Below are 13,167 nucleotides of genomic sequence, written 5' to 3' on the forward strand. Positions count from 1 at the left end.
GATAAGGAATCAGAAGTGGTTTTCTGCTCCTTCTGAGATTAGCCACTATAATTATGAGACCTTGTCAGGACTTGCTGTGAGCCATGAAAAATCCTTCCTAAAGCGTTTTGCTTTGGGAAAACTCACAATGAATGCCGAAGAATGGTTCAAATTGTGCTTTGCAACACTTGGGACTTGAAAGAAACTTCAAACTGGTTGATGCTCAGTTTTGTATTTGAAGGCATGCAGAAGGGTTAACAGGCGTAGCTGTGGGGTCTATGCTCAGGAGAAGCCTCCGGGGAATGAGCACCTTGAGGAGGATGTGAAGAATGAACTGGATCACTCTGAAAGGGAATGGAGAGCACACTTCTGGTGAGCAGACAACTGACAACTGACGCACTTGCGATACTAGGGGTCTCCAATTTTAGCATCACAAATACAGGGTCCACAGACATCGACCATGACAATCAACTTGTCACATAGCAGTACAGCAGTTAGACATCTGCCCAGCTCCTGGCATGATAATTTCCTTCATCAAATTTACCCAAACAGGAAATCTGTCTGCAGCTGATGACAGCAAGAATTACCTTTTGCATAGGGAATGGCAGCATCATAGGAAGGTGACTAGCAATCCAGGCGAGCTCGGGGCCTAGGGCACAAGCGATTTCTCCTGCTGATCCTATTGCGTTTGAACAGGCCAAGACTCTGGAATGCCAAACTGAAAAACTTCTCTTATGAGATATCACCGTCTAGATAGCTGCTCTCACTGAGTCAGATACACATTGCTTTGCGGTAACTTACAACAGTTTTAAAATGACATATGTTGCTCAAACATCTCCTACTAGAACGGAGCACCTATAATAACCCTGTGAAAGAGAATACTATTTACTCCTTCTCAGTAGAGGAAGACACTGAAAGACTTGAAAGATTGTGTCATTGGTTCACAGACTTGAAAAATTACCTGATATTCTCAAAGTCATCTTTCCTTGTGAGCAAGATAACCAGAGCCTTTGTCATAATCTGACTCCTACCTTGCATTCTTCACCCTGAATTCCATTTTCTTTTTGCACATTGAGCAAATCTGATCTCTGTACTCTTTGGGCTAAAACAGCTGTTCTGTTTCCTGCTTTCATAACTGTATCTCAGACATAAAAGATAAAGCCACAAGGTGCGACCTATCTGCTTACCCTCCATTGGTGAACATTTAACTCCATAATCTACAAAATATGGGTTTTTGATGACCACATGCCCCACTAAATTCAAGGAGAGTTGATTTCTAAAAGAAGAAGAAGGTGGGTGATGGTGGTGTAAGTCTTTAATGCCAGCACTCAGGAGGCAGAGGCAAGTGGATTTATGTGAGTTCGAGGCCAGCACAGAGTGAGTTTGAGGACAGGCGCCAGAGCTACACAAAGAAACCTTGTCTGGAAAAAACAAAAAATAAGGAGGAAGAGGAGGAGAAGGATAAGAAGAAGGAAAGTACAACTTTGAGCAGATATGTAGTTGTGTCCTGTGCATCTGGAGAGAATACAGGTAGAAACAGGCCATTGGTGAGTCTTAGCTGTGGCAATACAATTTTCAAGGCAGTTTCTCTTAGGCTTGAAGTGGGACCTTCTAAAATGCCTCCCAGACTGTCCTGAAGCATAAGAATTAATCACAGTTGTCTTATATTTTGGAATTTATAAAAAGTGTAAAAAACATTTCATCAGCCCGTGTTTAATATGTATCGATTAGATGTTAAAATGGGGCGGTGAGAACACTGGCAGACATGCAGGCAACTGCTGAGTCCCTTCCCAGAGTGAAATGCCCAGACAGTTTGCATTCTAGAGTGCTTCTTCATATCTCTAACATCATGGCTTCCTGCAAGGATTTGAGTTTGCTTTCTTTGGTCATGACTCCCAGTATAAGGAAAGGATCCACTCCAGTGTCTTCAAATTACAAAAGACAAATGCAAGAGGCTAAAGGAGAAAGTCAAATCACAAAGGACAATGGAAGGTGGGCCCTGAGGAAAATATCATGTCATGGAAGAGCCCCGCCCAGGCCTGGTGATGCTCAGCTAATGATGTCAGATGGTGTGGATGGTGATGGGTACCACTTGCCTTAACTGCCTTTACCTGTCATGGGCATTTTTGTGTCTGTCAGTTCCACTTTCATTCATTCCTCCTACTTGAGGATTTCCATCTTCTCAATGTATTTTGAATCATCTTGCCTTATATTTCGTGACGATGACTGCATCAGTAGACCTTTACAAGAACAGTGTGTGCACGTAGAAACAAAGTCTTGCAATGATGTGAACGGTAAATAGCTAGAGTTCTTCCATTAGTCAAGGGCACTGTTTCTCTTTAGGATTTCTCTGGAATACTCCTTGACAGATCAGAGAGCAACAGGTGGGCTAAAACGTAGAGTCTGAACTTCCCACTTCATAAGGTACTGATCTTTTCATTAGTAGAGGAAAGCAACAGCCCACAAGGCAACCATCAGACCAAGTTCCACATGAGCAAGGCAGACTGGCTTCATTCAACTCCCCACATACCTAGGATGATTATCTTAAATGCAGTTAAAGTTGCTACCTGAAGAAAACACCCAGCAACAATGTCAGCGGACTGTTCCACATCTAGAATGCGGTCTACGTGAGCTAAGGTTTACTGAATGTTTCATCTCAGCCCTGCCTTTCTCTCTGTAGACACTGGTAGTTTTGTTTTCTAGTATGTTCTCCTGAATGAATCATTTCTGCTTATCACTTCAACACTAGATTTCTTTGGGTCAGTGTGCTGTCTTCCAAGCCAGCTGTTTCCTCTCCCTCCAGGAATAATGCTGCAGGAAATACAAGCAACTGTACATGGCTTCTTCCACACCACTTCTAGGCTCCTGATGCCTTAGGCTCGCCACAGCTTCCTGCAGGCCCCTGCTTCTTTCATGTAAACTGAAACTTAAGTTCTCACTGGCCTAGAACCTATGCCTGGCACGGCAGCTGCCTTCTGATGCTGGCCTCTAGTGAGATTTCCTTTGACAGGATGCCTTGAGAGGACACAGATTCCTCCAAGTGATGTGGGAGTGTCATATATCAATCTGTTGATTTCATTGGTTAATCAGTAAAGAAACTGCTTGGCCTGATAGGTTAGAACATAGGTGGGTGGAGTAAACAGAACAGAATGCTGGGAGGAAGAAGAAGTGAGGCAGATGCCATGCTGCTCCTCTCCAGGGCAGACACAATGAAGCTCCAGCCCAAGATGGATGTACACTAGAATCTTTCCTGGTAAGACCACCACCTCGTGGTGCTACACAGATTACTAAATATGGGTTAAGCAAAATATGAGACTTAGCCAAGAAGAGGATAGATATAATGGGCCAGGCAGTGTTTAAAAGAATACAGTTTCCATATTATTATTCCGGGGCATAAGTTAGCCAGGTGGCCAGGAGCTGGGTGGCAGGACACAGCCCGCCGCTCCTACTACATCCAAGGATCTCTGGGTGCTCACTGTGTCCTGCACCCCTAGTTCCTCTCATATTCCTACCATAGTGGTGCAGACTTTCTTATTTTGGCAATTTCCCACCCTACCCACCAGTGTCCTGTGAGACGAGGCTGTGCATTATTGAAGACAGTCCCCCACCACAAAACACCCTTGACAAGAAACTAGGATGTTTTCCTCTCCCTGAAATCTTGTTCCCAAAGACTACCATTAATGATCCATGTGAGTTTGTTTGCTTTTGAGACAGGGCTTCACTATATAGCCCTGCTTGGCTCAAAGTCATGATCTCCCTACCTCAGCCTTTTGGGTGCTAAGACCACAGGCACATGCCACCATACACAATCACTACACTCTTGGCTACTAAATCACAACTTACATAAGAAGAGGGGAAATGCTCATTTTTTGTGTGGAATGTACATGCAGGCCCTGTGTTAGGCTAGAATTTGTTCTATTAGTAGCAGGGAATTACACACATAGGAGGTGATCTTTTATTTTAACTACCTTCAAAACAATACACACAAGGAAACATTGGGCTGCCCAGAACTGAAATAATCACACAGAAATTATATAAATTAAATCACTGCTTGGCTCATTAGCATTAGCTTCTTATTTGCTAACTGTTACATATTAATTTAACCCATTTATATTAATCTGTGTATTGCCACGTGGCTGTGGCTAACAGGCTAATGTTCTGGCATCTGTTTCCAGTGGGGCTACATGGTGTCTCTCTACCTCCATCTCCTTTCTCCCAGCATTCGGTTTAGTTTTCCCCACCTAGCTCTGTTCCCCTATAGCTCTGCTATAAGCCCAAAGCAGTTCCTTTATTTATCAATGGTAATCACAGCATACAGAGGGAAATCCCACATCACAGTCCTTCATTTCTGAAAGGTTACAGAGGTTTAGGTGAGGTGGACTGTGCCAGCAAGGAACGTCTACAGCCAGGCTTTCTCTCTCTGTAACTTCCAGTCAGGGGTCTCAGTAGAAGCTGAAGGAGAAATGTTACTGAGCCATTTATTTTCCCCTCTTCAACCAAGCTGCATTGGGTCTGGCTGTTTTCTTGCTTCCCCAAGCTAGTGCCTCTCAGGAAGCCTACCTGGTGCGCCACTCACCACTCAGGCCAACCTCATCACAGTGCCTCTCCAGGTGGCTGAATGGTAGAAGATCCTCTTGCTCCTTTGGTGTTTGTATTTAGACCAAATCTAGTTCAAAGAACCAGTGGTGAGAGAGAAATGGCAAAGAGAATTTTGCAATTAGGCAAGCAGATCCTAAGGGAGCTGACAAAAATAAGGAATTGATTTTGGCTTTGGGAGGTGTTAGTTAATTTCAGGGCCCTGGAAGGCCAGCTTGTTACTCCTCTCCTTTGTGAGATTTCTATGCATAGGGAGGGACCTTCTTCCATGGGCTCCTTAGACTGGAAAAGCTCTCCTCTCTCTCTCTCTCTCTCTCTCTCTCTCTCTCTCTCTCTCTCTCTCTCTCTCTTTCTCTCTCTTTCCTTTTAAGAGTTGCTATCACTGGAACACCACTTCTACAATGTCAGTTCCTCTGGAGCAGGGTCAATTTTCATGGGCAAAAGTAAGTTTCTAGATATGTCTACTCATTTGCCTTGCATAGATGGTGCCTGTGACACAGTAGAAAACCGAGACCCATTTAGCAAAAAGAAGAATGCAAGCATAAAACATAGATTCACTAAATCTAATTCTCACCCCTTTGCCATTTTTTTTAACACATCAACTTTGTTTCCTGAACAAGAGTATTTATCAAAAAGAAAAATTCAGGAGGATGGATTGTAGAGAAGGCTGAGCAGTGAAGAGTACTTGTTCTTGCAGAGGACCTGAGTTTGGTACCAAGTACCCTCATGGCTGTTTACAAGCATCCATAAATCTACTTCCAGGGGATCTAACGTCCTCTCATGTACTCTGTGGGCACTAAGAATGTATATGGTGCACATATATACAAGCAGGAAAAACATGCACATACATAAAATAAAAACCAATATATATTTAAAGACAAGGAAATATGTCAAACAGGAATGTCCAACCCATGGCCTATAGGTCATATGAGTCCAATGATGGATATGAACACAGTCCAATAAAAACTTACTTATAATAAATATCTTTTGTGATTATTTTTGTAACTAAATCACACATTTTTTTTCAAGTGTGAACATTATTGTCACAATGTGTCACAATGCCTTTTGCCTAGATATAGGGCTTATCTGGTAAAGTGCTTGCCACAAAAGCGTGAGGGCTTGAGTTTGGATCCCAGTATCCGTGTAGAATGCCTGGCGTGGTGGCAAGCTTGCTGGCCAGTGTGACTAACTCAGCTAGTGAATTCCAGTTCCACTTAGAATCCTTGTCTCTAGAACCAATTAACAAGACACTTGACATTGACCTCTGGCCTCCACATGAACGTGAACACAGGCATATGTATGTGCGTGTGTGTGTGGGGGGGGGGAGGGGGGAGACTGGCTCTAAGTAAGACTGTACAGGAAGGAACGGGTCAGGAATACATGACTTCTGCACCAGGCCAGGTGGTGGCCTCACTGTTACTTCCTCTCTTTTTCTCCTCTGTTCATCTATTGCTTTTGACGAGGCAAATGCAACCAGCATTAGGAGTGACAAGCTCACCTCTCCCCTGCACAGATGCAAAAAGCCTGGCCTTGTTGCTGAGCTCTGCAGAATTGTGGGGGCTGATAGGACCAGTCAGCTGTGGCTGTGCAGCTGGAGGCTGCAGAGGGAAGGGCTGGGCTCTCATCCTGCTTCCCAAGCATCCCTGGGCACACAGTCTGGTATATTATTGACAATGCTGAATGATGTGGATGGCATTTATTAGTTTTCAATGGCTTCTATAAAAATGAACCTCACACCATCTGCAGAATTAGGATGCAGAAGCAGCCCCGGATATAAAATATTTGCGGCTGCTCCTGCTATTATATAAGATTTTACATTTTATAGCCACCCCGTGGGACTTGACATGTAAATTAAGATACATATTTAGAAGCAGTAAATAAACTTAGGAGAGCAGCAGTACAATTAATGAATGGACAGAAAATTGCATATGGGCGGAGAGAGAGCTTTTCTATATAGAAAGTCGGCCATGAAATGAGGTTTAAACAGTCTCCTGTCACTATCATTAAGACATTAATAGTAAACATAACACACTGGAATTCATCAGGAAGATATTTCAGAGAAGAGAATAAACACCTCTCTATTACGGAGAAATCCAGTGTGGCTCCCTCTCTCTCACCATCTCGCTGGATGGGAACTTGTCTAATTATACAAAAGCCTACTGCCGACTCTGGCAGAGGAAATGTTTTGATCAAAAGGATTCCACGGGATGCATTCAAGGCCTTCTGCTACCACCACGCAACTTTCTGAAAAGATTGCCAGGCTGCGCCACTTCCTCCCGAATCTGCACTCCTCGTGAAGACCACATCACTGCCTGCTTCTGAGAAGCAGAGGCAGACCAAGGCCAGCCGGAGAAGCTCACATTCGCTAGGCTGGTGAGGTTGCCCTCTGAGCCCGCCTCCTGGGTAGGGCTGCCACTCTAAAACGACTACTAATTACTGTAGACTTCACTTGGCTCTGATAGTTTTTCAGAGAAATGCAAACTCTCGAGCCAGACTAGGAGGTTCTTTCTCACGTCCCTCTTTCCACGGAGGCTTAGCCATCACTTAGAGGAAGCCATTCTTTCCTCTCCAGCAATGGCATTTTGTGCAATCCACGCTTATTTTTGTCATTGGCAGTGTTTCCGGTGGTGGTGGTGGTGGTGGTGGTAGCGGTGGTGGGTTTTACGAGGGACAAAGGATCGGTATATAGCCCTGACTGGCCTGGAACTCACTATTTAGACCAGGCTAGCCTGGAACTTTCCACGTTTACTTTTGACGCCTGTAATTTGGAGTCATTTGACGGTAGTGGTGGAGTCTGGGGAATCTACCTCTCTACCTCCCCAAGGCTGGGAGACCTGCAAACAGGATGAGCGGAAAATGGAGGTTATGAGAAATGAATCTTTTCATGTTGTGGCCAGCCAGGATGAGGCCGCCACTCAGGCTCCCGTTCTTTCCTCCTGAATCTACTCTTTCACCTCCAAGCCCAGCAAGCTACAGCCTGGAATGCCAGCCTCTCTTGATCCGCCTTGAAAGGCTGATTGTACTAATGGCGTTTGAAGCCTTAGGAACCAGTCCCTGAAGCATCAGGGAACTAAAACATAATCCACAGATAGAAAGGGCTTCTGGTCCACCACTTTATATTAGAACAAAAATAATCATGGTAATAGCTTGCATTCTCCTTGATACCTTTCATTCACTAACGTCAAGTAATTTGTACGCGAGTAATTAAGAAAACACTCCTTTGCGGTAAGTTACTAATTTAGCTCCCATTTTAAAGAGAGACAGAAAGAGCCTTGATGGTTTCCTCCAGGGAGCAGCTGAGCAGGGAGCAGAAGCGGTGGGTGTGTGCTGATTTGTGGAAAAGGACCGCTCGTGTTCGGCTCTAATCCCCAATTTTGGGCTTGCAAAACTGCTTCAGCGTGGGAGTTGGCCTCGGGTCTCTTGGGTGGTGTTGCCGGTGTAGTCAAGAGCTGCCTGGTTTTTCTGTGGCACCGGCTGCATTTTCGTAGCTGTCGGTACAATTTTTTTTTTGTGCTCCCTTCTCGTTGCGTGATGTATAGCATTCCTCTGGCTGCTGTTTCCACTCACCTCGAGCCGTGGAACCATGGGATGGACTGGAATACTGTGATTTTCCCTCCTCATTGATTTGGGAGGAGGAAGGAGGTGATGGCTAGAGCAATGGACGAGGTGGACATTGCCCAACCACAACACACCTCCATTTCTCCCTGCTCTTTTCATTCTTTGTGCCCCAGCTCTCAAGAGCCAATTTTAGCGTTGTGTGACCTGAGTCACCAGGACACAGTACCCTGGACTCTATCTATGCATTCTTATCCCCCTCCTGCCTCTGGACTCTATTGCTTGTCAGAAAGTAGTTTTAAATGAATAACTGGGAAGATGGGTTCAATGGATAAAGTGTTGGCCATGTGGGCACAAAGACCTAAATCTGACTCCCCAGCAGTTACATAAAAAACACAAATGACCGTGTGCCTACACTCTTAGCATTGGGAACAGTGGCAGGATGATAGGTAGGGCTTGTTGGGGAGTTAGCCTAGCCACATTGTGAGTTCCAAGTGCAGTAAGAGATCCTGCCTCGAGGAATAAGTAGAAAACAATAAAGGAAGACACCTGATATCAACTTCTGGCCTTCAAATGTATGAACAAATATATGTGCATTCATTCAGACATGTGCACACAAACACGTGCATACAAAGACACACACACTAAAGATAAATTTTGGACGATTACTGAGAAATGACACTGAATAACAAGACAGCCTTCTTTCGACAGTGATGTCATTATTTGTAATTATTCTTTTCATGTTGGAGGGCTGTGTATTTTGAGACTGTTTTTATGAGATACGACATTCAATTTCTACCACATTTGTACAAAATTTAAGCTGACAAAGGGGGAGAGACAATTACTAAATTGCTTTTAAATGTATTTTTTTTACTCTTAGGCAGAACAAGAACTTGGAGAATATTGGATGGAGGTATAAAATTTCTTTGTGAAACAGCAGATCTTAGAAAGGGGAGATAGAATTTATTACTCTTATTAAAATAGTAGTTGGTAATCCTGAAGGTAACTATGAGTTGTATTCTTAAACAACTTCACTAATTATAGCAGTAATTAGCTCAGGTAGGCAGAGAGGAAAGCATAAACATGGAAGTAGATAGAATACTGGCAACTACATCAATAAAGCACTCTGTAAACATAAACTGCTATATAAATGCTAATTAATTATGTAAGTAGGCATACAGGATGGAATGGTTATTCATGTTACTGCAAAGATAAACAAGTCACACAAATACAGCACATGAATTTGGAAGCAGGCTTCTCCTCATCTCACATCTGCAGCCTCCTGAGGTCCCAAGCACACTGCCAAGAAGGCTGAAGGCTTCAATTTTTCCTATCCAGCCCAACAACCAGGAGCCATGTGCCTACTGAGCACATCAAATGTTGATAGTCCCAACATTTGGGGATGTGCTGAGAGTATGAACCAGGCACCAGGTTTTACATGCTTGGTTTTAGTATCTTATTAATAATTTGTGTTGACTCAAACTGGAAATAATAATATTTTGGACATCTTTGTTAACAAAGTATGTTATTGAAAAAAAAATGTCCCTGTCTCTGTTTCACTGTAGCTACTAGAGCTTCTCTGAACTGCTGAACCTGAGTTTGTTGAAGCAATAGAGGAAGTCTGAGATGAGATATGCCCTTCCTAGACTGTGCTTTGTCACTATACTCCACCAGCCTATAGACCTGTACAGTATGATAAACCAAAGTTGTTCCATGATCTGATGGACAGTGTGAACAAAAGGATCAGGCAATCTTATCAGCCTGGGAAAGACTGCTGTGGGAGAATGCTCTAGCACACTGTAAAGATTTGTCATTCATATTGGTTTAACAAAACACTGACTGGACAGTAGCCAGGCAGGAAGTATAGGCAAGGCAACAAGACTAGGAGAATTCTGGGAAGAGGAAAAGAAGAGACACAGTCATCAGCTAGACACATAGGAAGCATGATAATGATGCCTTACTGAGAAAAGGTACCAAGTCACATGGCTAAACACAGACAATAATTATGGTCTAATTTAAGTTATAAGAGCTATTTAATAATAAACTTGAGCTAATAGGTTAAACAGTTTATAATTAATATGTTTCTATGTGCTTCTTTGAGACTGAACGATAGTTGGATTGAGCAGGACAGAAACTTTCATCTACAAAAGACAGTCTTTGACACCAGACACACTAAAAATCAAGGGATTCAAGCTTGTTAGGATAATTTGGATACTTCTCTGTAAAGCTAAGGAAATCAAAATACAAAGTCTTTGGTCACTGGACATGACAGGTACTTATTTATGAGGGGAGAAGACAGTGTGGACAGAAAAGAAGGAATGAGAGATGGCAGAACTTTGGGGTCAGTGAGTCTTCAGATTCACCCTACTTGCCAATCATCTGTGTGTCCAGAACAAAAGAAAATATTTTCAAGAATTCATCCAGGTGGTAAATTATTTGCTAACTTATTAGATAGTAATACATAGATGGAAACCGCTACATTGTGGAGTATAAAATAAGCCTGCCAATTGTGACATGAACTCTAGCTAGGCTGCTAACTATAAACATAACTCAAGTTTTGATACTTAGTCCTGTTTGAGTGAGTTGCTTAAAACACTTGAATTCTTATTTACATATTGTTTTCATAAACTCACTCAATAAGTCCAGAAGGCTGTAATATCAAGAAAGAAAATTAGCTCTATTAAGTTAATTACTGCAGCTCCCAACAATTGTGAGCAAGTATAATAGGCCAATGCCACTGTATTTGAAGAATATAAGAAATTACCAAGCCATTCAGAAATGCATATTCAAATTACCCAGAATCAGCAGCATGCACACTCCTTTTCAAACCAGGGCTTCTGTGAGTGCACAGGAGAATCTTCTTCAAAGACCCCCTTTCCCATGATGCTTATCTTCCCTTCATGTTCATCCAACTGTTTCATCCTAAGGAGGCATCTAAGACTCCAAGGAAACCAATTCTCCAAGATGATAAGACACTCAAGGCTGGCAAGAAAATATCCCTGCTCACGTACCCTTTCACTACTATTGATACAGAGGCTCGATGAAACTTCACAATGTAGAACAAGCTTCCAAAATGTCACAAGCAGAACCAGCAAACTACAGAATGCAGTTCATCACCCTCCTTTGACCAGAGGAGTGACTTCCTAACAAGTCAGCTAACTTCAGTGTCAGAAAGCCTATATTTCCCCGGTGTCCAGAATGCAATGCAGAATGGAGTACACGCTCTGGAGGGATACGTGCAGATGGCCTTGTAGAGACCCGGGCAGGGGACTGTCAGAGATGAGGCTCTAAGCTGTGGCCTGGCTGGGCTCAGAATCAGAATTTAAGGGAGTTCTCCTCCTGCCCTGATTTCTAGCTCTGGGAATCTTTCCTGAATTGCAGCACAATTCGTTTCACTCCAATAGTAACTATTGCTCCAGACAAGGCAGAGTTTTGGGTCTCAGGGAAGAGTAAAGGCACGTGAGGGGCTCCTTTCTTTAGTTGGGTGAAGTCCCATCATTGTCCTCACATCTCCTTCATCACTTTATACATGCTATGCATAAATACACACACTCACACACTCTCACACACACATGCACACATGCACACATGCACACATGCCACACACATACACACTTACATACAGTTATACACACATACATGCCATACACACACAGTCACATGTACTCATTTACACATAGTCCATACATACACCCACATTCACTTATAATCCTATGCACATTATACCCTATACCCATACACACACACACATTTATATACACTCACACACACATCTTCCTCATACACAGACACACACACATAGCACACACCCCCGGACGCAGTCAGGAATCTCCCATTAAGGCATAGTAATCGCTCCCTTTCTTTCATATGTTTGTTTATTTGTTTTGAGTCACTAGAACTCTACTGATTTACATGTTGTTTTCACAAATTTGCATAGTGCATTCAAGAGGCTCTGTCTCTCCAGCAACCCTCACTGCCATGGAGATGTGGCTGCAAAGCACACAAAGGAAGTCTTTATTTCTGCAAACATTATTACAATGACGCTTTTAAATGCCACAGAACATAGAAGGATTTTCTTTTAATTAAAGTACCAGTGTGAGAAATTTTTATAAAGCCATCCCATCCTCATTGTGGCCATTGGGCAGCTTTGAATCCTGAGAATGGGTGGCCTTGGGGAGCACAAAGCCTCCCTCTCTGCAAAGAAAAGTTTTAAATGATCTATCTGGGACAGTCTCTAGACATCCTCTCAGCCACTGTGTCCTCAGAGCCTCTGGAATCACACACTCCTGCACTTCACAAACGAGAATTCCCATGGTCACACTCCCAGCCATGCCGGGACCCCTGCCCATCTGGCTTGGCTCAGGACTCTACCATCCATAAGCGAGGTTCAGCAAGCTGTGTGAAGTGCTCGTGCACCTGTTTAGGTTTCATCTGGGAACAAGGATGACACTGTGTGTGACAGACCACCTGATTCGACTCATTCAAAAGCATTAAGCAAAAGTCTTTTTCTCAGCCCCCAACATGAATGTGATATTATGATGCTTGTTGAAAATTAGATTGTATGTGCACAGCCCTCGTTGTCTCTTACATAATAGGTTTGACTGTATACAGTGCCTCTTTGCCTCCAACCCCATAAGTCACCCCTTTCCTTTGGCTTGATCTTTTTCCCCCTCAACACCGAGCCATTCACAGAAGAGGCAAAAGAAGATATAAGGGTGGAGTTTTTTTTTTTCAGCCACTGCACGAAAGTGATCAAAAATGAATAGAAGGAACGAAAGCTTCTCCCGTGGGAAGAGTAGGAAGGAAACTAAAAAGAAAAGAGAAGCTTGAAGACAACAGCCTTCCTCCGAGCCTCCTCTGTGAGCTGATGTACTATGGGTAGCACAATGTCTCTCCTTTGCTGTGGAGTGGCAAGTCCATCGGCTGAGAGCACCAGCCTGCTGGGTAAAAGTCTACATTCTGACCCATGTAAACTGGGTCACCTTGGTCAATTTGATGAGTTCTTTTTTTTTTTCTTTTTTGGGATTTTTCGAGACA

Source organism: Alexandromys fortis, unplaced genomic scaffold (genome assembly GCF_014885135.2).
Source record: "Alexandromys fortis isolate MF-2015 unplaced genomic scaffold, M_Fortis_MF-2015_v1.1 scaffold_76, whole genome shotgun sequence".
NCBI lineage: Eukaryota > Metazoa > Chordata > Mammalia > Rodentia > Cricetidae > Alexandromys > Alexandromys fortis.